This window comes from Topomyia yanbarensis, chromosome 2 (genome assembly GCF_030247195.1).
Source record: "Topomyia yanbarensis strain Yona2022 chromosome 2, ASM3024719v1, whole genome shotgun sequence".
Taxonomy (NCBI): Eukaryota; Metazoa; Arthropoda; class Insecta; order Diptera; family Culicidae; genus Topomyia; species Topomyia yanbarensis.
Window position 1 is genome coordinate 204,070,905 of NC_080671.1, and position 27,647 is coordinate 204,098,551.

At 40.0% G+C, this 27,647-nt stretch overlaps 1 protein-coding gene across 1 annotated transcript in view; it reads left to right on the top strand.

Moving 5' to 3' along the window:
- Positions 1 to 10,812: 10,812 nt before the first annotated feature.
- LOC131682747 (gamma-aminobutyric acid type B receptor subunit 1) overlaps positions 10,813 to 27,647 on the top strand; it is a 508,949-nt gene continuing 492,114 nt past the window's right edge. Inside the window, exon 1 of the mRNA XM_058964464.1 lies at positions 10,813 to 11,117. The gene's annotated coding sequence lies outside the window, so the exon portion shown is untranslated. The remainder of the gene's footprint in view (positions 11,118 to 27,647) is intronic.

The following is a 27,647-nucleotide window of genomic DNA, read 5'->3' on the forward strand; positions in this document are numbered from 1 at the left end:
CCGTATCTATCCTCAGGTACGGCGGCCCGTCATGGTCAAGAGCACTGAGGGTAACCAGTTACCTACAGAAACTGGAGAGCACCTACCGCGTGATGTGCCTCAGAGTGATATCTGCCTACCGCACGGTATCACACGATGCATCCTGCGTGATAGCGAGCATGATGCCAGTCGGGCTGGTCATTCGGGAAGATGAGGAGTGCTTTGAGCTACGTGGAAATAGGGGAGCCCGCGAGCGCACCAGGGTGACCTCGGTCGCCAGATGGCAGCGTGAGTGGGACAACTCCTCGAAAGGTAGGTGGACCCACCGGCTGTTACCTAGCATATCGAGCTGGGTGGGAAGACCCAATGGGGAAGTTCACTTCCACCTGACACAATTCCTGTCAGGCCATGGCTGTTTCCGTCAGTACCTCCACAGGTTCGGGCACGCGGAGGTCCCAGTCTGCCCGGACTGCCCAGGTGTAGATGAAACTGCCGAACACATACTGTTCGTATGTCATCGGTTCGACGTCGAAAGAAGAGCAATGCTTGACGTCTGTGGCTGGGACACAACCCCGGATACCCTTATTCACCGGATGTGTCAAACGGTGGAGAAGTGGAACGCAGTCTCGGCTGCTACCATCCAGATTGCCAGTAGGCTACAGGTAATCTGGCGAACCGAGCAACAGACGGCGGGGATGGCTAACTAGTAATTGGTTAGCTGGAGCAAAAAAGGCCAGTGAATGGTCTGTTCATGCCGAGGCAGGTTTGGCGCAGCGAATGGCAACCGCGTAAGGGGTAAACCCAGCCACCCCGAAGCAAGACAGAAGAGTGAGTGTATATGCGTATAAGTGGACTGCCTCATGCCAAGACGGGAGGGTCGTAGCGTAGTATGTTGGAACTAAGCTATCGATGCCTCATGGCGTGGCAGAGGAGTGAAAGGGTGAGCATCCAAGTCAGTCTCACACTGCATGTTAAGGGTGAGCATAAAAGTCAGCCTCACAGGTTGGTAGAGGCTAGCACAAAAGTCAGCCTAGCAAGGAGTGAAAAAGGTGAGCACATAAGTCAGCCTCGCATGGTATGTCAGAAGTGGGGCCTAAGAAAAATGTCCCACATGGGATGCCAGGGGGAGTGACAAAGGTACAATAGAGTGGCACGATTGAGAGTGAATCAGGTGATAGGGTGAGCACCCAAGTCAGCCTCACATGGTATGGGTAGGGCAAGCACAAAAGTAAGCCTAGCAAGGAATGAGTAAGGTGAGCACACAAGTCAGCCTCGCATGGAACGTAAAAGGTGAGCACAAAAGTCAGCCTCATGTGGGAGTGTTTGAGAGTGAATCAAAGTGCGATTGAGAGAGCACCCAAGTAAGCCTCATACAGGATGTATGAACGCGTGAGTGAGAGTGAATGAGTACATTTAGTACAGCCATCCCCCCAGAAGTAATACCGAGAGGTAGTTCCTGGGAGGAATGATGGCGGAGCCCAATGGAGTTTAGTCGGTATTAATGGCTGGTCACCATTCGAGTCCGACACGCCCCCAGTGCAACCAGTGTGGTAGATTGGACCCTACCGTTAGCACGTGTACTGGGCTAGGACATAAAGGTCTTCTCCATTGTAAAAAAAAAAACACGCCACCGAAAAACTACCTAAAATTCAGTACTTTTGACTCAATCTCGTGGTATCGTGCAGGAAGGTAAAATTAGGTAAACCGTGTTGAAGGTAGTTTCCATTTAACTACGGCAAAAAAATAACTCAACCTTGAGTTTAATTTATTTAAATTTAAGTTGAATTTACCTAATTTTGAGTATACCCCAAACAACTTAAAAGTACCTTACTGCACGGAAGACCTCGACTGAGTCGAATCTCTCGTTTTGTTTTTGACAACACTAATAAGTACGAAAGCGACGCACAGCTCAAAAGTACCTAAATTTAAGTTAAAAGAACTTATTCTGTAGGTTATTTTATGGTTGCGTGTAGCAAACAGTTTCGCAGATGGCAATAGTGAAACACGCATTTCCAACGTTTATCAATTTGAAAGTTTACACAGGTTTTTGAAGAATTTTTGTTCTTGTTTCGAAAAATCGTCGAGCGGTATTTCCATCATTCGTGGTGCCTAATGAAAGAAGGAAAAATGTGTCAACCAAACCGTGTCAATAAAGAAAATAAAAGGAATTTACCTCCGGATGGCATGGGTTCACTAATACTCAGCCCATTTTTATTAAACTCTTTTTTATTTGACGTTACCGTTCCGGAATTATTTATTTATCCTTATTAATATGCCACTTCTTTAGTAGAATTTTATAAGCAATACTAAGAATCTGCTCTATGCTTCTATGTACGCGTGCAAAATCGGAATACAGTCGTGATTCGCTGGTTGGGCTACAGCCTTCTCCAACTAACGAATTTGATTCGCTAATTGGACCGACTGACAAATGTCAAAAACTCTCCAAAGGAGATTTTGGCAGTGTAAATGAATCTATTCACATCTCTAAATATTGTCAGATTGATTGTCAATGTAAATTTGACATGAGATTTTGCCGTTCAGATGCTTTTTAGTTGGACAATGGTCCAACTAGCGGAGGTCCAACTAAAAAGCGGTCCAGTTAAAAAGTGTCCAACCAGCGAATCACGACTGCAATCTGAAGCTTCTTTAGATCATCGCAAGCACGCACAACGTAATAACCTGTGGCTCCACAAATCCACGATCAGACCTAAAATCACATCTGATATCACATTTACACAAATTCCTTTTATGAAAAATGTGGATGGTTTTTAGTTATTTACTTATTTACAGCATTATACGTTTAATCTCGTCTTCGGTAAGATCTGTAGTTTCTTTTCGGAGTATCATTTTGATTGGGCGACATAAATTGATGGAGATGCACAGATGTATTGCATACTACTAGTCGTTCACCGTCGATTGGGTGAAAATATATTCGCAAAAGCACCAATCAAATCGAAAAAATGTGTCGTCGCACGATATAATATTGTTGTCGATCTTTTCGACAAAAAGGCATTTAATATCGTGAGCGAGTGATCGTTCAGTTGTCCAAGTTTTTGTTAAATATTAGCGATTAATCGAAGAAAAATGACACACATACATAGAAAAAATTTGGCTACTTGTATCGTGTTGAGCCTATTGCAAATTTAAGGTGGGGCAGAGAATGCTCAAAAATCGAAAATTAAAAAAGCAGTTTTTTTCCACACCGTGTGTTAGATCTTCATAAAAATCAATCAGAAGTACTGTAACAACATTCTACATAAGCTGATTGATTCAGTGGCGGCGCGAGGTGTTTTGTCGCTCGGGGCCAAACATTAAATTTGCCGCCCCTTTTACAACGAATTTTCAAAAGAGTTCAACTGTTTCCCACCTTTTCACATGAAACGAATATGGGGTCTACATAAAAATGAACTTTTCACATTTTATTGTCAATATTTTGTCCTAGCGGTAGTGTTGCGCATAAATTTCCTCGCGAAAGGTGTGGCTACGACTCCGTTCACATATTCGCTCCGCGCTCATGTCCTTTAATTATGGCAATAATTGGTGCCTAAAATTTTCTTGTTTGAGCAAAGAGAGAGCATTCTTCATTTGGTTTATGACTACTGGTACACCTATAAAATATTACATATTTTAAAAAAAACTGATCAAGGAATTGGACAAATCATTTATAATATTATTTTTGTGAGATACTGGCGATCAACCTTTTTGCCTTTCTCATATAAAGAAAGGCTATGCAATCACTGTAAAAATCGACTTTTTAACCGAGGCCCGGAGGGCCGAGTGTCATACACCATTCGATTCAGTTCGTCAAGATCGGCAAATGTCTGTGTGTGTGTGTATGTATGTGTGTGTATGTGTGTGTATGTGTGTGTGTGTCATTTAAACTCACACAATTTTCTCAGAGATGGCTGAGCCGATTTTCGCAAACTTAGTTTCATCTGAAAGGTATAACGCTCCCATGCTATTGAATTTTTAGTTGATCCGACTTCCGGTTCCGGAGTTATAGGTTGAAGAGTGTGGTCACACAGCAAATTACCATATAAACTGGTACCACCATGATGTTCGAATGATGTAAAACATATTAAAATTGATGTAACATTACTCTAGTTTGCGGGTCTGGATCACTAATGATCAATCAAAGCAGCTTTGACCACATTGGCCACCTATGACGGTTCATGACGCCCCCGGGGAACCCGCCAAGTTCCTAAGCTAATATCACACCCATTCCACAACGAATTCTCTACCGATTTTTACAAATTTGATTTCAAATGAAAGATACAGTAATACCATTTACTGCTGCTGAATTTCATTCGGTTCTGACTCTTGCTTCCGGAGTTACAGGGGTGTTAGTAAGGATACACTGGAATTTCCCATATAAATCTGTACAATCGTAATACCTCAGAGGCTAAAAACTATTGAAATGGTCACCAAATTACTTCTAATCGCAGATCTAGATCACTGATTGCCAATCAAACATTCTTTGAATATATTGTCCACTATCGACGATTCCGGAAGTCCGGAATTCCGGGCATATTCCACAATTAAAGTCACATCGGTTCATCGGTGATCACTGAACCGATTTTCTCAAACCAAGTCTCAAATGGAAGGCAAAATATGCAGTTGAGTATTGCGTCGCAGCACCTGCTCCCCTTCCCCCCCCCCCCCCGCCTTGCCCTCACACCTCCTTCCTTCACCACTCCCTTCCTCTTGGACCACCCTCACGCCCGTATTTCCTTCATCTACCCCGTATACCGAAATAAGATGAAGGATTTCTGACGCATCCTCCACTCCCACTCTACTAACCCCCCATTCCCTACACGTTCAAACCCATTCCACCAACCTTTCCAAATTATAATCACATGAAGATAACATTGAACTCATGCTTATTAAGCTAATTAAATATTACTCTTTTGCCTTTCTTATATAGAAAGGTGATGCAATTGCTCCAAAAACCGACTTTCTAACCGAGGCCCGGAGGGCCGAGTCTCATATAACATTCGACTCAGTTCGCCGAGATCGCAAAATATCTGTGTGTATGTATGTGTGTATGTATGTATGTATGTGTGTACACATCGGTTTCTCGGAGATGGCTGAACCGATTTTTACAAACTAAGATTCAAATGAAAGTTATAATGTTCCCATAGGTTGCTATTGAATTTCATTTTCAACCGACATCTTGTTCCGGATTACGAGTTGAAGAGTATGGTTACAAAACAAAATTTGTTGTTTTGTCCACATCGGTTTCTCGGATTTTTCTGAACCGATTTTGACAAACTTAATTTTAAATGGAAGGTCCATCAGCTGCTGTTGAATTTTGTGTGGATCCGAGTTCTGGTTCCTGAATTACAGGGTGATACGTACGATCACGCAACAAATCCCGATTCTAACGAATTCTGCGATGAATAAAAAGGTGAATTTTTTTTCCAAAATGTGAACACAACTGTTGAATTTGTAGATCTAGGTCCCCAACAGTTATTCAAAGTCTCTTTGGCCACACTGGCCACCATTGACGGATCCGGAAGTATCCAAATTCAGAATAACGGTTATATTGGTTTCTCGAAAATGGCTAGACCGATTTGATCAACTTAGTCTCAAATGAAAGGTGTTGCGTCCCCGGAAACTGATATTAAATTCCATCTCCACCCGACTTCCGGCTCCGTAGTTACGGGTTGTGGAGTGCGATCACATAGAAAACTTCGATTCAAACCGATACCGCGATGAATACAAAAAGATGCTCTTATATATAGTTACCAGGTGTAATAAGATTGAAAGACATTTCCATAATGTTATATTGTACGAACCAGCTATTAAATCATAGTTTGGAGAAATGAGAAAGGCCCAATTGCACCTCTAGGTGGATTAAAACAGGTTTTTTAAATTCTCGCCAAACGTTCAGAGAAACATAATTTTCTTTTAACCCCTATCAAACCCATTTTATTTATAAACAACGTTTATCAATTTTTGGCTAAGGAAAGACTAGCTTACAAAACTAATTATTGAAACTATTAAATTTCATTTGAGCACTAGCATATATAAGTAATATTCATAGAACTGATGTAATTGCAATTTGTCTGGATAGATCCCGGTGAAACAGTGCTGCCAAGGACAGTTGGCATAACATAAATTTTTGGTATCTTTATGATGGCTCGAATTATTATTGAAAACTGATAGACTCAATTAAGACCGTCTTTGACTACCTTTTCCATACTATTTGATTATAGTAATCATTGTATGGGAATTGTACTGAGCATCGGATGTTAAATTTTGAGCAGCTTGTAGCACTGCGAAAGAAGAACCTATCTTAATTAAAACAGGTTTTTATGCTCCTTGATCGCGACAGTTTTGTTAAAAAATTGTTTTGGAGCCCTATATGCACGAGGGAAAAAGTGGAACATGAATGGGCCAATGTAGCTTTTTTTAAATATTAACTTCTCATATTAAAGTATCGCAACGTTCACTTTTTTTAATTCCTTTGGAGTATTACAAATAACACGGTGCCATAGTGATTCTGTACTTTTCAAGTGACCTAGGTTATAGATTTCATCAAATGCAACATAAAATAATGTATGAGAAATGCTGTATTCCCTCAAAATCTTGATTTATAGTCAAAAGTTTCCATATTTTTCGGGACCTTCGCCGCTGAAAGATTTTCTACGCGGTCATTTTTAAACTGATTTTCAATTTCTGTGTTCTGCAAAGAAGACGAAAAGACCTTTCCAACGGTATGCTATGTTATGTTCTTTTGTTTAAAATACTTTGCGGGTTTGGGACAACAACTCGTAAATAACCGATATTTTGCGATTTTTTCATGAAAGTTTGGAAAATTACTCAACAATTTTATTATAAATTTAGAGAGATTTAATCCTGCTTCTAACGGCCTGTTTAACTCCAAATTCGGCTACAAACTTCAAACTTTAAAGTTTATACACATGCTTCCAAATGTATACGCAATCGAGCAAAAAAATCGATTTTTTATGGGGACGGCCCCTTGAAAGATTATGCGAGCAAGTTTCTCATTTGGAAACGCTGTCATTTGTCAACCAATTGTGATTGAATATACCGCATAACACTTTTAACAAAAGAATATAACATAGTATACCGTTGATAGGGCCATTTCTTCCTCGTTACAGAATTCTCAAAAAATTTAAATCCGGCTGAAAAATGACTGCGAAACTAATATTTTAGACCCGAAAAATAGTTTTTTTTGCCATAAATCAAGATTTTGAGGGTATATTAATTTGATCAAACGTGGCTTTGTATTTTATTTGACCTAACCTAACCTTTACTAAATCACTTGAAAAGTACATTCTTTATTTTGTAACCCCGTGTAATTATTCATTATGGTACAAGAGTCGACATTTTATATAGTATTTGTAGTATTTGTATACTAATAACAAGGTTGTCGAATGCCCTCTCCTAGGTTGACGGGTTTGACGGTATCGCAAACATCTTCAAGCATATTTGAGCAGACACCTGCTTTAAGATGGTCATTGTATTACGCCTCGATAGTGGTGCATCGAGGAGACCGAGAGGGCTTATGGGCCTTTTTCATGTTTTGTGTTTTTTCATACTCTGTACCAGCCCAAACTAACAGTCAACTAAGAGTCTGTGCACACTGGCGTGGCCGATTGGCGGGTCGCCGTGGATTGACTTTTTCTGTGGGCTGTGTTTGCAGATGCTGTTCAACAGCTTAACGGCAGTCTTTGTGAACACGGCTCGCAGTGGAAGTCATTGTGTGTCGATTTATCGGTCGACCTCGTCAACGTGCACAGGCGCATTAAAAAAATAACAGTAGAACCCTATTAGTTGTGTTGTGTTGTAATAATTGTAGTTTTTGGTACTAGTGGACAATTGTGTGCTAGTCGTGTGTCTATCTGTGTATGTGGGCGTCTGAGTATTTGTGACATATGGACCAGGGAATGGATGCAGAACTGGCTTATATGATGGAATAGTGGGTGATCCTTCTTGGGAATACGATTAATTTACCGACGCACGTCAATCATCCATTCCCGTCCAGCATAGCATGAGAAACTTCTAACGGAATGCAATTGTCGTTAATGGTAAATATATAACATTTTCTGGCATTTAGACGATTCCAAGTAGTTTAATTGCATGGTACATGTGTGTGGTTCAATTAATATTCAATAACAGTACTAACTCTACGCTTTATTTTATTTTATTTTATTTATTTTCGGTCTCATGCGTCATATTCCTCTGATGACTTCTCCGAGTTAATTTAACATAAAAGGGCAACATTGCTGTCAACAATGACTATTCGCTGCCATCAGACGTCGCCAGGTTTTAGATAAATTGAGATGTACTTTCATACTCAATTGAATCAGATAAGTAGGAAAGAACAACAAACTGCAAGTAAAATATTACACATGTCCTATTTTAACATCATGCATATTTGTATTAACATATTATTTACAGAGTATTAGGCATTTTTCAATGCACGGCTAGCGACCTCAAAAAATATAAGAAATCCGCTTCAAGATGTTCATTACAATACGCCTCGATAGTGGTGTATCGAGGAGGCCCGGAGGGCTGATATGAGCCTTTTTTCTGTTCTATACCTTTCCTCTATTTACCCTCTCATAGCCGACAAACAACCAGTACAAATAGATAATTGAGAAAGGATGTGCTATGTGTGGTGGTGGGCTATTCACGTATTGGTAGAGTTTGAAGTACTAATGTATGTCTTTCACGTGATGATCATGAATTCAGCTATATCCTGTACCTATCTAATCTATTACGTCTCTCATATGTTGTCCTTTATTTCTTCTTTTCGAGTCCTATACTGCCATTCTACACCCGCCTTCAGCTGGGTCAGCAAAGATGGTTATAATGAACGTCTTAACACTCACACATTCTCAAACGCGGTCTCAAGCGGGAACCTACAAAAATGCCCTCGCGCACGCGATTACGAATCGATCACGTCCGGAAGTCTATCCTTGATCCTAGGTCCATGCCTTCAGCTGGACCAATTAAGAAAATACGCTCATACCACGTCTTATGGCGACATGACCGGGAACCCTATCGATATAAACGATCCCACTCTCTGCCAGAATTCTAACCGCGCACCGGAAATTTAATATCAGACTCACGGTTCGCGCGACCATTCAAGAACACATGTTATAAAATCACGTTAGCGCACAAACGTTAGAGCCCCCCGCGATTTTCCAAGCAACCTACGCCCACGAACTCGCAAACGTGATTACACCCCGGTGATAAGGTGAAAATCTTAGCACTCATAAACTTACCAACGCGATCTCAAGCGTCAACCTACAAACTCCCGCGCTCGCGCTATCATGAATCAGGATCGTCCGGAAGTTTCTATCCTCGGTACCAACAATATAGGTCCTTGTTAATTATTAAAAAAATAATAAAATTTAAAAATAACTTCCATATCCACTAGACAAAACGTTCCATGGCGACATGACCGGAAACTCTAATGATATGGGGTAACTATCTCCCTGTCAGAATGTGATCCGTACACCGAAAACTAAAGATCAGAATGACGGTCCGCGAATATATGAATGGCCGCATTCGTAACAAAAAAATGGTAAAAATATACATTTTCCTTTGTTAAAACTAAAACAGCCCGATGCAAGAGCATGGAAAGCATGAAGCCTCAGCGGCTGGGCCCACCATATGTTCACTACTGTCAACGTCTGTACATCGACATAGGGATGCCACCCCCTGGTTAGGAATGATTGACCTCGCGCGAAATTCAAATTTTGTAATTTATTTCTCGTCGCAATCAAAATTTTGTATATGCAATTTCGTATTAATTTTGTGGTTTTGAAATAGTTTATATAAGGAAAAAATTGCCTTTGGTTCACTTCAATCCATTTTCGGGTCCATTAATTTTTCTTGGATCGGTTTCAACTTTACAGGCGTTTTTGTTGAGCTAAAGGAAAACTATTTCAGTCCAGTGCTCTTCGAGATCAAGTGATGTTGCGAAAATGGCCAGGCTAATAAATTAAACAGGTTGGTACAACAAAGCGGTAAGCAGTTAGTTAACTTCTGGAATTTTTATATTGTTTCGATTGAAAAATAACAATTTACTAAGATCTTCTGCTCTGCAAATAAAATTGTATGTCCTGGAAAAATGCTACAAAACAAAATGTTTCAGTTTAGTAATACATTTAAAGACAAAGTGTCTTTGATATCGGATCGTCGCAGATATTGTAAATCGAACCTAGTTTATCTCCTGCCATATCAACGAATTTGAATAATTCGAGAAGAGGTTCTCAGAGACAAATCGATCATTAGACATGTTATCCTGAAGTAAATTTAATATTTCAGAATATCTGAAAACATCTGGCAAAATCAACAAAATTTGACGAAATGTCTGGCTTAACCAGGTGTGAAAAATCTCGAAAATTGATAATAAATCTGGAACATGGGCTACGCTGACCATATCAGAAAATTAGAATCAATCGATTAAACGTAAACATTGAGAAAAGTATCTTCGTTGGAACAAGTTAGCATGCACAAATAACCAAATATGATAAACAATCTCATAAATCATTCAATTTCTGTATGGGAAACCCACCGTACCACCATCCACTAGGATTACGAGTTCCCACCACAAAACCAAGGACCTCATTCATGGTTGTGTTGTTTACTCTCGCACGTGCGCCTAAAATCACATGTTCGCTAACGGCGCCCGGTACACTTTGTGGAGAGCTAGATTTATCAGTGAAACGCTCCCGCTTGTTTTGACCGGAAAGCGCATGTCCTTGGTACACCCGTTCAACGAAGAGAACGAGTCCTAGATGGGATTTCTTCCAATCGCTCTGCTCTGTATCAGTTACATTTGAGATCTCAGCCGTTTTGGACGCATTTATACTTACCGGGGTCGTGGTCCGATCGGGCATCAAGTGTTTTTCCTCCCAAGCTGTGCGAAGGTGTGAGAAGGACAAGGGCATATTAGGAGGTGCCTAGTAAAATGCTGCTGTGAGTAGATACGGAAAGAGATGTGGAAAGTGATGATAGGCGTTGTTACCTTTCGGTTTAGGTGAGCCGGTGGAAATGTGTCGATATTGTTAATTTTGTGATCTTGTTCGTGCGGATTCATGCCGAATATTAGATGAGATGGAAATCTACCCGACATGTCCTACCGCTCCAGCGAAGTAAGTCAGATTACAGCTCTATCCGCAAATTTCTATATACGAGTGAGAACGTGCCTGTATCTGTGTGAAACTGTTTTCGCCGTTTTCCCAAAGGTTACATAAAATATTCCCAAATTGTGCTCTCCCAGATGTGACATCGTCTGTTGGTCCAACAGAATGATCGGTATACATTTGCGGGTTGCAAAAGCAAACTCGTTCCTCATTTTCATTCTGCAAAAACTGACGATATTTATTTCCGAATCAAGTGAGCTTAATGGTTATTAAGTGGTATGTCGTCTCTCGCGTTGGAGATTTTAATCGATAGCAACCAACAAGAATATTCCATTATAGCTTTTTTCATAGATAAGAGTAGTACGGTTCCGAAAGGATGGATGTGGGGACTATTTCATTATTGGGGCGTAAATGACCGTTATTTGGTTTGATTGCTAGCTATTTTTGCTTCAATTATAGTACCTATTCCATCCTTCTAGAGTACAGCCGTGTTCCCATTTGGTTTTGTGAAAATCAACCCACTAATGATGATTAACCGTTGTGTGTCCAACAAAAATACACCTTCAACAGGCCGACAATAGTACCCGGGTATCAGTCAACTAAAAAGATCGTAACTATGGCATTTTGGAACTGATGTGGACACTTTTGGATATTTTGGATTTAGAAATTTGGCATCTGTGAAAATAAACCTTATGAAGGCATCTGATCCCCGGTAGAATATCGTTGTGCGACCATATGGCAATTTAATCCTGGGAACAGCCACTCACGACCACACGGTAACCTGCTCCAGAATGTCCGCTCCAGGGTCAAATCAGCGAATGGTTCCAAAACCATGATATATCATGAAATCTGAATTCCTGGGAATCACGAACTCATCCGGTTCATTTTTACGGTGCTTAAAGTTTTGAATCTAAAACATAGAGCACAGCAATTCCACGTACACCCCTGGCCTTAAGGGTAATGTAAGCACGGAAAACCGATTTTTCACAATTTCAACCAAAACATTAGTTAATTTTTTGGTTTCGTCTAGTTGATATTTGGGCGAACTAAGTTTTTGCTGAAAACAATAATCCAGCGCTGTTGGTTTGATGCTGTCAGTTTCAGTGTGGACACGAACGTTTCAGCTTAGCACAAAACTTCAAAAGCCTACCTGAGGTAAAGCTTGAAACGCTTTTCTAAGCTTGTAACGTTTGTTTCAGTCCGGACACAATTGCATATGCCGTTACATTACCATTTCAACCAAGACACAAACGAATGAAACTCAACTGATCTCATTGTTGAATTAAACTGCTTCATCGTAAAATGCAACATAGGATACTTCAAACGTTTTGTTTCTCTGACCAACGGATGAAGGTATGCAATTAAATTGTTGAAATACTCCGTATGCCAGTAATTCGTACGTGAATATAATATTGAATTATGTTTTTCATAATATTATCTTTTTATGAACTGCACCCTTAAAAGAGACGAAATGGCCAAAGGTATTTAAGGATTGTTTGTAATTGATTGATGATTTCAATTTCGGATGAAAGGCACAATTTTTATTTCTTTTTTATTTAGTTAGCCAGCACTACAAACAAATTTCATTCTTATTCCGCATCTAGTTTGGCATCTCAAAAAATGCAAAATAATTATATTGCATATTTCGAAATTTATTTATGATTGAAATTTTACGATATAATCAACTAAATCCGAAATAGAATTTTTTTTTTGCAATTTTCGCAATACTTTCAACCTTCAGTAGTATACATGTAAAAAATATCAATTGAATTCTTCCCTTTATTTAAATGTTTTAAAAGATAAACTAGTTAAAATCGACAGTGAAGACAGTTGAATTTCTGTTATTTGTATATTGGTACAGGTAGTTGCGTCCAGGCTAAAACAAGCTTTCCAGGCTAAGACAGCAACCTACCTGCGTAACCGTTACGCCCAGCTAGAATCTTGCAAAATTAAAGGAAAATTTAGTTACGTTTTTAATTTTTGTGTTGAAATCAACTAAATAGAAAAACAAAAATTTGTTTTGTTATTTTTTTTTCATCGAATGGCTTTCAGTGAGGCAATTCCTTATTCTGGAAAAATTAAATAACTCCACCATTTTTTGACCGATTTCTACGATCAGCAATAGTAATAGCGTTGGACGCGGAATTTAATATTATTTCGATAACGCATTAGAACTAAGACGTGCCTTTGGAAAAATTTTGATCCAAATGCATATTTTTCATAAACAAAATCGTCAAAAATTGCCATTTTCATCTTGTCTCATAAGAGCACAGCATTTCTTACAATAAGCATAATATAGCATACCGCTGGAAACTCCTGAACGGTTAAAAATCTAAAATTGACTGAAAAATGATAACGTGGCGAATTTTTTGAAGCCGGAGCTCCGAGAAAGTTGATTTTTTGCTGTAAATCAATATTTTGAAGTTATAGCGTAAAACGTGGTATAGGATGAGAATAACAATATACCTAATTTTTTGTGCCGAAGGTTCCAGAAAACTTTTTTTGCTATTAATCAAGATTTTTAGGATATACAAAATTGGTCAAACGTAGTTTTGTGTTGCATTTGACTAGACCTACAACCTATACTAGGTTACTTGAAAAGCTAATTCAATGTTTGTCTTTCATAGCCCGTGTAATGTACGACTGAAATTATGGCACTTGACGTAATTTCTTTCAGATTGTAACCTAGCGATTGAAATAAAAACACTAAAGGGCGTGTTTTTGTTTCAGTCGCTACGTTACGATCCGAAAGAACTTACGTCAAGTGCCATTAGTAAACATTTAATAAGTTTAAGTACATGTCACTTGACTCATTGTTACGATATCATATCTCTAAAAATTGAATTACTTTCTACGAGCAAATTAAACTATGCTAACAATTTTCTCTGTTGGCACTCAAAGCCTTTGTCAAAGTTATTCCTAATTTCTAAAGCCTTGAGTCAAAGCTATTCCTAATCACATTTGACACAAACTACAAAGTGTCTCCATTGTACTTTTTAAATATGTTTTACGACTTGATTCCCCACATAAAGGATCAAATATTGAATATAACGTAAATACTAGATTGTTCCGAATTCTGTAAATTCAAACTAATGCAATCCTTTTTCCTGTATGGAGATTTGTTCTGGTAACATCTTTCGCCTTGATTTTTGAAGTTTCAACAAGAATACAAAATGTATTCAATTCTTCGGCAAATTTGGTAGGATATTCTTCAATGTACCTGCAAAAATAAAAGAATATGATATCTCCGAATATCGATATTTTTTTAAGTTTTGTCCGACCTTTGTCGACGTGTCGTTGAAACTCCTGCCGTTGAATTTCTCTAGATTTAGTTCTGAAATGAATCATTTAAGTCTGGCTTGATATTCCACTGGTTTTGTTCGGATTTGTTTTGTGATTCGACAATTTCTGTTGTACGATTTGTTTGCCTAGAGAAAGTTTCCGATCCTCGCCACACTTTGTGTTTCACAACGGAGACATATGCCGATAGGCTGCATCCACCACGACACGCGGTATCCACCGAATGTTGTAACTTGACTGGTGCCTTCCTTGTTGGAATTTTGACCAGCTTAAATAAGACCAGCTTAAATAATAGCAATTTAAAGTATCTGAGCAGCCACTAATGGTGTTTCTTTGCACACACGTGGCAAGATTAGTCTGCCCCTATTGTATTACCCCCTGGGTCTACTGGTTCGTTGACTGTTCCACCGAGTCGCAATGAACGAATGAATTTGCCTGCCAAATCATGTACATTTTGGCAAATTGGATATCTTCTGCTCGGGAACTTCCAACTTATGATGAGCAGTGAAGAAAGGAGCCCTGGAAGCTGCCGGAAATCTGCTGTCACACAAGTCTCGTCATACACGACGAGACAATGCGATTTCGTAAACAGTTGAGTGCAGAGCTTCCGCGTACGTGATTTCCCTACTGTATTCTGCCGTTCATCGCCCTTTGGATATTGTAAATGTGTAGTCCTGCATGTTTTTTGTATGTCGCGCAAAAGTTTTGTTAAATGTAGTTTTTTCAACACATCGCTCACTGAACAATTGGATTCCTCTTGAAAGCATAGACGACCCGCTGAGATCCTTCAGTCTGTACAGAGATCCATTTTTTACCTTCGTATCGAAGGTTATACGTGCGTTATGCCGTTTTAAAGCACGACTTACCGTAGATTGGACCATTACCAGCTCTTGCTAATGGCATGGTGAGAGTGATGTTCTTCTGACTCCATTTTCGCAATGGGTGAACAATTGCTAGTGAAACTTACACAAAGTAAACAATACACATTGAACTAATTTTAACCAAAACTCCAATAGAAAATATCTAATATAAATAAAGTTATAGCAATGTAAAAGTGATGCAATTTTATTCCGCGCACCCTTTACAGTCCTAGTTCTTTGAACAAATGGTATAAACAGCGAATGATTGGTTGAACCAGGCTATAATTTCTACAAAGCATGCTAATTAATGCCATTATAAACGGTAAAGCTTCATATCAGACTAATGACGTTGCCAACACTGCACTGTCGCTAACACCGCCGATGATGGTGAAAAGGGCAGCAACAGTAAGAAAATTCCACTGTGGAAACCGACGGATATCATTTCCATGTATGTCGAGCATCACTTTTTGTCAGCTCTCGCTCTCGTACTAGGCAGTAACATTAATTTTTCTCTTTTTGTACTCTACACAACTGTCCTCAGCACGATAATAACGGCGACTGTGGCGATGATTGTTTTGAACGTTGTTCCACTATGACACAGGCTTATGCGATTCCTTTTACGTTGTCAATGCTTTTATGAAAGCTAGCTAGCTCACTATAGCGTAAACCGTATGTCAGTATATGTGTGGGTGAGTGTCAGGGATAGACTGGTTGTTCATGAATTATTTGCTGTCTTTAAAATTATGCACTTTTAGCCTTAGACAACGCGGTTGCCCTGCCGCTATTCAATATGAAAAACGAAGCTCTCATTCCAAACCTCCATACCACGGCTCGGAGGGGGTTGAACAAATCCAACGCTAGAGCATAGCAACTTGTACTAATAACCGTATACTAATGCAAGTGGGGATTGGGACACAGTATGAATTTTTGAAACATTGGGGGATGATAATAAAATGGCTGGGAAATGAACTATACTCAAAATCAAACCAACATAACGCACACAGATTGTCAGATACCGAGTGATGGGTGGTTAGTTCAAATACATCAGCCGGATTTTCAGTTGGCTCTGAAAAGAGTCGAATCTTTGTATTCATCTAGGTTTGAACGAGCGTGTTCAAGTGGTGGATTATTGTCTCCAGGATTGGATGATTTGTTGTAATCAGAAACAATTTACACTATAGTCAAATTTTATGCGCTTTTTTAAGTCAATTTGATAAGTTTTTGCAGTTATGTTTTACAAATATACCTAAAATGCGAGAGCTAGTTTAGGCTTTTAGTCAGAGATATTCTTGGGATGGATGCAGGAAACGCTCAAAACAGTCAGACCATCCTCCTTGTGTTTCTCGAAACCCGCTGGTCTCATATCACCTGGTGAAGATCTTAGTTTCTTCGGCGTAGAGAAGAACACGGTTTCCGTTCCCTGTGGTTTGTCTTTCACCTCGTAAATTTCCCTCACTTTTGATTGTACCAATGTTCGCCTTATTTCCAAGGATTTCTTGGGCATCGACGACTCCTTCTCGGTTAACTCCGCTTTTTGCTCCAGGGTTCTCAATTCCTTGACGGCCAAACCGCGGTTTTCTTGTATCTTCTGAACCAGTACCTTGATGTCCTTGTGCACATTACTCATTTTGCAGAGTAGTTGTGCAGTTCGTCCCCCAGCTTTTTAGCTGCTATTACACTCGGCAAGCATGGTACTTTCAATCAGGAGCTGCCCTCCTGATTTTGGCGCTTCTCCTGAAGCTGCGATTGCGGCTGCGGCTTCTGTTGTTGAAACTGTGGCTGCTGTTTCTTCTGGTCGTGGTGCTGTTGCACTGGTGACCTCGTTAAATATCTTTTGGCGAAGGGATTCGCCGCGCCTACTTCATGTGAATTTCTTTCTCTTCCTGAATATATATTGGATCCCAACTGCGGGCCGCTATCTCCACTCGTTGTACGTAGTCGCTTTCTTGTGATATCATGCTGATCTATGCAAGTAGGGAGACCATGCTAGGGTTGACACTATCATTCATGGAGGTAGTGTTCCGATCCGGATCGGCATAAAATCTTGGGAAATCCATCCGAACCTAGTACCACCACGACGAATTTTGAACGTACCCTGCGAAGATTTTAACGGGACGGATGCAGCCATGTTGTTAACGTACTCGCCATTTCAAATCGGTGTCATTCTACCTTACTCGGGGAGTTGAACAGCACGCTTGTCAGCCGAAAGTCGCCGTCCAATTCGTGATCCGTGTCCTGTCCGTTGATGTTCGCCATGACCAGTTAACCTTAATCAGGATGTTACTGACTTCGATCCTGATGTGGCGGTTGGCACTCCAGTTGGGCTGAGAGTATTTTTACTAAAATATTTAGTCTTTGATAGGATATTAGTAAAACCAGCACAGGCTCGCTTCGTAGGAGCCGCTTTTTCGCGAGCTACTCTGTCTAGTCTCCGACGATATATCTAGTTTTTTTTTCGATGGAGAATTTCTCAGCGAGATATTTCTCCCAAAACCGAGCCAAGCAGCCAAGTGACGAGGCCAATTCGGTGTGTGCGTTTTTAAGTGTGGTTTAATGAACTTCAAAAGTCTGGTCCGTGGTGTACTGGGGCTGTGTGGGACTTACGACTCACTTTCGTGCCTAACCACTAAAAACACACCTTCCTCTTATTTCGCCCTTCTTCCCCATGAAACAATACCAAGGTATTACTGGTATTACTTCGTGGGGAGGGCGGCTCGCTGAGCTTTCGTCGCACATCTTTCTTTTACTCACAAGTTTTCCTCAGCTATCTCGGAGCCTCGCTTGATCCAGGTAATGGCACGACCTTTGAGCCCTGTAACTTTCGACTCTTCTCTTGCTTTGCGTCCCTATCTATTACTTTGCCGTTTAGCTCTCGTCTCAGTGAGCCCATTAGCTACTGATTTCATTTAGCTGTCGTCTCAGTGAGCCCATTAGCTACTGATTTCATGAGCCATTTAGCTCCTGATTCCGTGAGTCATGATCTCTGCCTTATCATGATCTACTCGGATAGTCCCCTGCTGTGAACTCATCCTACACCTACCGAGAGTTCCCTGACGGAGAAATTTCTCCCGACACCGATACCCCCTTTTCTGAGCAATTTAGTTCCGGCTTTGTCGAGATCTACTTGGATAGTATCCGGCGGTGAATACTCCGACTGAGAGTCCCCGGCGGTGGAATTCCTCTTGGTAAGGATATCTGTTCCGTGAGCCAACTATCCTGCAGTGAATTCCTCAGCGGTTAATTTATCCCGATACCAACGCTTGTTTCGTGAGCCATCCCGATCTACTCTATGTAGTCGCCGACGGTGGACCTAGCTTTTTGAACGGGCCAAACAGTAGGCGCCGAGGTCTGTCCAGCGATTCCGGGTGGAGCGTAGCTTCCAGTTCACTGGCGCCCTATCGACCCGCTGCTGGCTGTTCGATGTGATCTACGCTATTCCCCGGCGGTGGATATAGCCTATAGGGTGTCGAGGTCGGTCCGGCGATTCTGGTTGAACCAGGCTTGCGGTTCGCTGGCACCCCGATGACTCGAACCTGGTGTTGCGTGGCGTACTACTCAACTAATTCTCTGCTGGAAATCTAGTCTACTTCGGCGGAGAGCTCCACAGAGGCGAAGTTTTTACCGAATCCGGTTTATTGTCCCACGGTGGCTTTTTTGTCAGCGGCGCTGTTTTGTTGGTCCCTTCATCGCATCGAAGGTTTGCTCATCGTGGTACATCTCTTCAACGATATCGTCAGCAAAACTCCCAACTTTGTCGAACCTAGGGCATTCGAAGACCACGTCTCCCTGTGTCTCTTGCACGTTCACACACTCCAGGCAAAGCATGTGCAAACCGATGCAGATGGGAATCATCCCGGCAATGGCGCATATCGCCTCTGACGGTATCATTTTGTACACGCTCGCGACACGAACAAGCATTAGGCGAAACGTGCTTGTCAACTTCTTCCGGTTCCGCTTTAAGTTCAGTGCATCAGCCCAGTACAGAACCCGAACCCGATCCGAAACCCGTCGGGTTCGGGTCGGGTCCGGGTTTTTGAAATTTTAAACTTTTGGGTTCGGGTTTTTCGAATTTGGAATTTTCTGATTCGGGTCGGGTTCGGGTTTTGAACAGATCATACCCAACCATTTCTTGACGCTGTTTACGTCTATACACAACACCCAGTCTCTTTTTGTAGTACCTAACTTTACTTCGTGAATTATTGTCACATATAACCGTATTAAATTTTACCACCTCTGAATCGCTAGAATTTGTCATTATTTCTGATAGTCAATTTTTTTTTTATTTTATTTCGATTATAGAGGTTTTAACCTTAAGGTCATTCGCCTGATCGGGTTAGAAAAATCTCCTAAGAAAAATCTCTAACCCTATGTGCGGGGTTGGGATTCGAACCCAGGTGAGCTGCGTACAAGGCAAGCGATTTACCAACTAAGCTATGCCCGTCCCCATAGGCAAATATTGTATTTTTTATTCATTTAAAAAATTTCTTCTCTTCAGATTCGCAAAAAGTCCGAATTATCTTATTTTTTGATCGAGCAGTCACGAGAGAGCATTCAACAATAAGTGTTTCGCATCTATAATCCCTTTGGGATTTATTTTTCATGTTAATCGTCAATAAACCAAGTCAAAGAAAATTGGTAGGAAAATATTGGTTCAAGCGAGTGGAAATCTATGGGAAGTAGAGACAATACAAAACTATCTATTGATCTGGTCCTGATTGGTCTTTTTGGCAGTCGCAAGCATTCGAAAAGTTTTCAAAAGTGTCACGAGTGCGCTGAATAGCAGTACGTTTTGATACTTACTTTGATACTTACAATTACAATATATTAAGATTATTATGTATATTGTTGGCAGAATCATGAATTAAAATGATAATTAAATTTAAATACAGCATGATTTGTATATTCTTAGCATAGTTGCGATCCATTGACTTAAATGGTGGTGCAGCCCGGGAGCAATTTGACAATTCCCATGTATTGAATTCACAAATTTGATGGTACTTAGATGGCATCGAATTAAGTAACATTTGAAAAAGACAATACAAAATCTGCTAATAGCTTGAACTGAACACATAATATTTTTACGATCAATTCCTTAAGATTATGAGCAACGATTGCACTAATATGGTAATGGTATACTAGCGCCACTATCACATCAGTGGTACATACATGAAACAAGCACTTTCTGTTAGATTGTCACCGGGCTGAACCGTTGCATGATCCGGTTTCCTTCTTGAAAATACATGAATTTCAACGATCTAAAGGAATTGATCGTAAAAATATTGTGTGTTCTGTTCAAACCAATAGCGGACTTGTAGACTTTTGGAGTTGTTCCGAGAACTCCATTGGAGACGTCGAATACCGTACTAGCTAATGATGTGACACCAAGAACACGTCAGAAAATCTTGATTGACACCCTTCGACACAAATTTGATCGAACCAATTAGTATAGCGGGTTACGTCGTGTAAACTGTCGAATACGAATTGCCATTTGATATAACTTAATTTAATACATACGATACATACATGTAGTAAATTATACAAAACTATTCCTGCAGGAATAGATTTCACTAAAAGAGTTAGAAACTTTGGTTAAGTACGACGGGCAATGTTGTTTGAATCTGTCATCATTACGCCTTTTGTTTCCCAATGCGTTAGCCGCTGGTATATCCTACTTTTCAGTTAAGTCATCGACAATTTATAAGTTTCTCAAAACATTACAAATTCGGCGTTCAACAAGTCTGGTTCAGATCGGGTTTATCAAATTATAAATTTTCTGGTTTGGGTCGTGCTGGCTTTTAGAAAAATTTCATTCTCGGGATCGGGTCGGGTTCGGGTTTTTCAATTTGAAAATGTTCGGGCTCGGGTCGGGTTCGGGTTTTTCAATTTAAAAATGTTTGGGCTCGGGCCGGGTTCGGGTTTTTCAATTTTCAAGCTCTCGGGTTCGGGTCTGGTGCGGGTACAAAACAAATTGAAAACCGTCCATCTCAAATCGAACGGTCGATCATAACATTCAGGTGCTGCAGTGCACGCATCGATGTAATTGAGTGTCCGTCGACGCTGTTCACGACACGCTTGATTTTTTTTCGGTTCCTTACCAGCTCCGTCTTGTGGTGAGCCAGCTGTAGCTTGACATCAGCCATCCAGCTTTGCCTAATGTCTCCGCTATCAACGTCATCTGCAAAGCTAACGATCTCGACTCCTCTGGGCAGTTCCAATGTTAACACTCCGTTGTAGATAATTACCCTAATCTCCCTCTCTCTCATGTTCGTCTCGTAGAGCAGTACTCGGTTCTGCTAACTTATCAGAATCTTGCACAAATAGTCCGGAACCTACATTCTGTGCAACGGCGATCGCAACCCAGCTGGCGCACGATGACTGTGTGGATGACGTCCATCGTCGAGATCAGTTTCTGGAATTCGAACTACCTCTGCGATATTTGGACGACTTTATGCTTTGTTGGTACAGTGCGTCCTACATTTATACGTTCTCCCTATTTTTTAGGGTAACTTTTTTGTATTCAACCAAATTTTTTAATTTTTTTAAAGGTTAATCAATTATGTTTCTAGAAATTTGGAAACCATGGTTCGTTTTGTTCGTGTGTTATGATAGTTTAAGTGGAAAACGTAGAGTACTACATTAAGGGAGGCGTCTGGTGTAGTGCACAAAAAAGATAGACTTCTTTTTTATTCGCTTAATTGTTAGTATTGAACCTCTAGAATAGTCTCCCGCGATCTTGTTGGCCACGCTGAACTTTTTTTTTTTTTTTTTTATTTCAATTATAGAGGTTTTAACCTTAAGGTCATTCGCCTCTTCGGGTTAGAAAAATCTCTTAGGAAAAATTTCTAACCCTATGTGCGGGGTCGGGACCCGAACCCAGGTGCGCTGCGTACAAGGCAATCGATTTACCAATACGCTACGCCCACTCCCCACGCTGAACTTATTTTGTTTTAAACAGCTATGCATTCCTCGCTCTTATTTGCTATAACACACACTGATTTCAATCTATCGGCAACAATTTTCGAAAAACTTACAGCGAAAAAAAAATCAGTGTAAACAATGCACTCTAAACTACTTTTACCCAAATTTTCAAGAGAAAATACCTAATGGGTCATTTTCTACAGTGTTTTTTCCGTGATGCAATTTGTTATGGGCAACCTTTAATAACGTTTTTCTTGAAACCGCGTTCTTCAAATTGGTGAACCCGATAACTCAAAAACTAACCAACGAATTGACTTGATTTTTTTATGCGAATGTACAATATGTGTAGCCTGTCAATGAACCACAGAAAACTGAAGACGATTTCTGCCTATGATTTTGAAGAAAAGTGAGCGAATTTTACAGTAAAATATGTGATTTTTCGGTTTTCATGAAACCATTTTCCGGAAATTTCGTTGCCATTTTTTATCCAGGTTTGATGAAGCTTCATTATGCAATTTAGAATAGCTAAAAAATCTACATTATTTGGAATTTTGTCCAAAAATCTGAATAATTTTTATGCTTTTGCAATTCCAGTAACGATATAGCTGTCGTGTACAATGTTTACATTAAATAAAATAACTAACTAGTATGTGTACGTTAAAATGTAACTAGATAAATTAGGGTGGATAAACTTTTTTTCGCCTTTTCATTACCTACTACTATTTTCAATAGTTCAATAGATTCTCATAAAAAGAAAAATGCAAGTATTTTTGTAATGCATTTGATGATCTCAATAAAACATACGAATAAAAACGTTTCTATAAACGGTTTTGTCATTAATATTGAATATTTAGTGATTTTGTGGCAGGGGTTTACATACTGTAAGTAAAAAGTATTTTATGCTGTAGGTTTTTTCCATGGTATGGATATTTCGAAATAATGTTTTCAAGCATCATGGCAATTTTAAATGTTATTCTAATTAATAAGCGCAAATTAGAACGCTTGGACAACAATCGTAACAGTCTCTACTGTTACGATTCATTCACTTAGAAGTACCATATACTTCGTAGTGATGATACCAGGTTCAGATTTGGATTTTTTGGGACTCTACTCACTTACGATTCAATGGGGTATACAAAAAGATCATGTCTTCACTTTGACACAGCTTATATTCGACAAACTAACAAATCACTAGGAAATCGTCTTAAGGAGTACATTGCATAAATAGTAAAACTTGGAGAAAAGCTCATAAACAAACATTTCAACCATTACATTACCATGATGTGATTCGAATCAGTTACGTACGGGACAAATGCAGTATCTCTTATGCTATTTTTAGAAGCTTGAAAAATGTCAAATAACCGCATTGAATATAAAATATTGTATATCCCAAAATTACTAGTTCGCTTAGCATCGCCTCAAAGTTTTTAGTAGGACTACACAGCCAGTGCCACCATATCTCGAAGCAGTGAATCTTTGTGAAACCCTGTAAAACGTACGCACTTGAGTAGAGTAAACCATTGCTCTGGTTTCGTGATGTGGTAACAGCATTGCAAGATAGATTGAAAAAGTAGAACCGAATTTTCCCTCATCATGCTTGGTATTATTTTTTCTGTGCAGGTAAGTGCTATCTTAGCGAGCAAAGCAGTTCAAAATGCAATGCTATGCAGCACACTCTTCGTTTGTCGAGGGTCCTTGATGGTAAGCTTCACACCGCACACAGGGTAGAAAAATTAAAATGGCAAAGTGAGTGCCTCCCATGGTGGAGCAACCTCGGTGTGGGTGAACTGGATAACGTGCTCGGAAGCCAAACGAATCATCGCTTTTCCGTTAGGTGGTGTGCATACGATCGTTGTTTACTTATGACCTTTCTTCGCTTGCTGGTGGTGGTATCTCTATAGTTTGCATAAATACCTCGTGTGGAAATACGGTTAGTTAGCTTCCCACAACTAACCCATATTTGACGTTGATTTTCCGCCGCCGCTTTGTTGAAGTTCGCGCTGTGCTGGTAGACTGTTTGCTGAGCTCTATCCCGCATTTCTTCCTGTCATGCACTCTTCGGCCAGGCACTGAGGTGCAGTTTTTACACTCATTTATATTTCAATAACATGCCTTGGCCGGAACGTTTTTGCTGTCGGTGCTCTGTGATTTAATTGTTTTCGCTTCTTCCGTAAAAGTCGTGGACAGTTTTATCGGTAAATCAATTTTACAGTTTAATTGTCCATAATATGATTGTGAACTGACAGCAGTCAGATTGTGTCCATAGAAAAATATTGTTGCTTGATTTTGATCAATTTTTTTCATTTTATGCTAAAAGATCCATGTAATCGATACATTGTTAAAATTTACCAATATGTTTACGGTCCAATATTGGTATCCATAATACACTGTATTAATATCTGAGCTCTTTATTCTTTAAATCAAGTTATAAAGCAATTTTCATTTTTTGGGTCTGATATCATCGCGATTAAGAAACATGTAACTGTAAAAACGAAAAAATGGGTGTGTATAACGTGTGTGACATAATCGGAGTGTCGTGACTACACTTCGGACTGTTGATACAAATCAAACGGTATTCGACGGACTCACGTTTAAGCGGGAAATTTTTTAATTGCTCTTTATGACAGTTATGGTGTCTTTGAAAAGAACCTTTGACGTTGGCGATGAATTTGATGGGTGTTTCGCTGGTTTCGACGATCGTTGGATGCATCTGACTTCTGCCCTCCACGTTCAGGCTAATCTGTTGCTCGTGAATTCGATTCTGATATGGTTGGTGTAGGTCGTTAACCGGTTATAATTTCAACATGTGTTGTATATTGCAGATTTTATTTAAACCACTAGGTCAATCAAACAAAGTATTGGTCTGTGATATGAAAAGTGCGAAATAAGTGCGGCTTTCTACATTGACGTAAGTGACAAACACGAGATCAATGCATGTATCTTTGAGTTTATTGGTTTGTGGAGGATCAGAGAAAATTCGAATGCTTAAGCATTCATTCATGAAATGTCATATCGTTATTATCCGCAGCCTTCGAATGATTTCACAATTTATTCAGCTCAACATTGGCCACTCGATGCATCAAATTAGCTGTAACCAATCGCGAACGAGCTTTGGTCAGATGTTTTAAAGTCGTTCTGTTTGTTACTTGTCATCCATAGAAAATAAAATTAATGGCCCCAGCTAGGGACCATCCATAAATGACGTAGTATTATGGGAGAGGGGGAGTTTTGTATTTTGTGATGATGTGTAACGACAGGGGGTTAGGGGGTCATGCCATGCTACGTAGCTTTTTTAAAGGGGAACAACTAAAATCGTTTTTTATTTAAAAAAAAATTACGGGGACAAAGAGGGGGAGAGTTACCGTCGAGCTGCGTAATTACCAGGGGGGTATTTAGAGATTTGTGACGAAATGCTACGATGGGGAGGGGGTGTTAAAAATCACTCATAAAATGCTAAGTCATTTATGGCTGATCCCCTACTAGAATGGAGGGTTAAAATTCCTGATTTTACCCAGTTGGCGTCGCTACTAACACGAAACTGGACAAACTAAAGAAAGCAGTCAGCCCACTAAGAAGGTCGCATTCTATTAATCGTTTTCTCTCTCGGTGTCGATATACAGTCTCATCTCCAGCAACATTGGACTGATTTCACAATTCTTTCTGTTCAAGATTTGCGAGTCGATGCATGAAATTAGCGGGAAACATAGTGTTTTGCAAAATCGCCCATGCCACAGGAATAAAAAATCATAACCCTAAACAAATTGAATGCATTTACTTGTCGTATAAGGCTTTTCACTCGAAACTAGTTGGTTCAGTCATTGCACAGTGGTCCGAATGCACAATTTGTAAAGACAAAGATATTTCTAGCTAAACATGATATTTTAGAGCTACGATGTCCTCAGGACAAATAATTATTATAATCAGTATCAAATAAGCCATTTTCAGATGGCCTACATCAGGAATGCATGAAGCACAGCACGAAAGCCTAACACGAGCTGAGCGGCCGCTTTGAGCGAACCAAAAGCAATAAGCACTGGCACCGCTCGTGCTAGGTAACCTGCGTGCTCGAGCTGTAGGATTCGAATAGCTAGCACAACGAGTTAGCACGATAAGCTAGCACCATGAGCCAGCTCGGTAAGCTGGCACGAGCGAGCTCGGTGAGCTAGCTCAGTGAGCTAGCACGAGTTAACTCAATGAGCTGGCACGGTAAGCTTGTCCGATGAGCCAGAACGGTGCAGTATAGTAAGCTGTGGAACGAAAGAATAGGACAAAGCAAGAACTATGCGTTGGTGAATGTGCGACAGGATGCTGAAAAAATGACGCAGGCATCATTACTCACACTAACGCGTTGTTTTTTTATATTCTGCTTTGCTATAGCTGAGCTATAGATCCGTGCAACGTGCTAGCTATCACTGTGCTAGCGAGGGCTCTCGCTCATCGGTGCTCGTGCTAATTGCTAACTCTAGCTCATCGGAAACCAGCGCAAGCACTAGCTCAATGAATTTAACGCTGACACATTATGAGTCAGTGTACAGCAATAGGACACGGAGCAGCACCGTTCTTGTGCATGCCTGGCCTACATTAAACCAAGCCGAACTAAGCACTAGAATTTTTTCTGGTATTTTTCACGCCAAAATTCATTTTTTGATAACTTACCATTAATATAGAAACCTAAGAGATTTTTGCTTTCCTTCGATTACTATTAGAGTTCTCAAAAATAAACTGATGTGGACAATTGTTGTGGTACATTGGTTGCAATAGCGTTTTTTGGACATGTATTTCGAAATGCTGCTTGACTTAACACAGGCCAGGATGGTATTAGGGTTATTGCTAGGTGATCCGAAAATTATTTTCTGAATATGATGAGATAATGAATTTTTATCACATATATTTACTCTACAAAGTTTCAGACACCCACTACTGACATAATTTTCATGAAAATACTTTCTAATTTTGGTGTCAATTTTGAGATAAAAGCTACGCACGGTAGTTCCAAACTCTAAAAAGATGGTTAAAGGGTATTTTCTGGCTTTCGTTATCATTTTCGTGATAATATCACTTCTGCATCATTTCAGCGTGAAAAAAAAAGTTTTTTTGCGAATTTTTTAGACTTTGCGTGAAGCGAATTGATTAAAACTTTCGTATATTATAGTGTATCATTTCAATAGTATACTGTATTTTTTATGCAAAAATATTGACAAACGACTTGGTGACGAAGCTTTTTGTAGGACGTCTCTGGAAAAACATGATTTGCGGTGTTACCTGCCATTCAAAAACTACTTAACCGATTTCTTTCAAACTTTGCATACAGATTTTACGTAAAAAAAAAACCTAACCCCTACGTTCTGGACCATCGAAGTCAGTCGCAGTCGCGTGTTCGTTCTATCCAATTCATCTGCCCATTAATTACCAGTAATACCGGAATGATCGGGTACCCGTAGAAGGTAGCTAGCATTTGAAA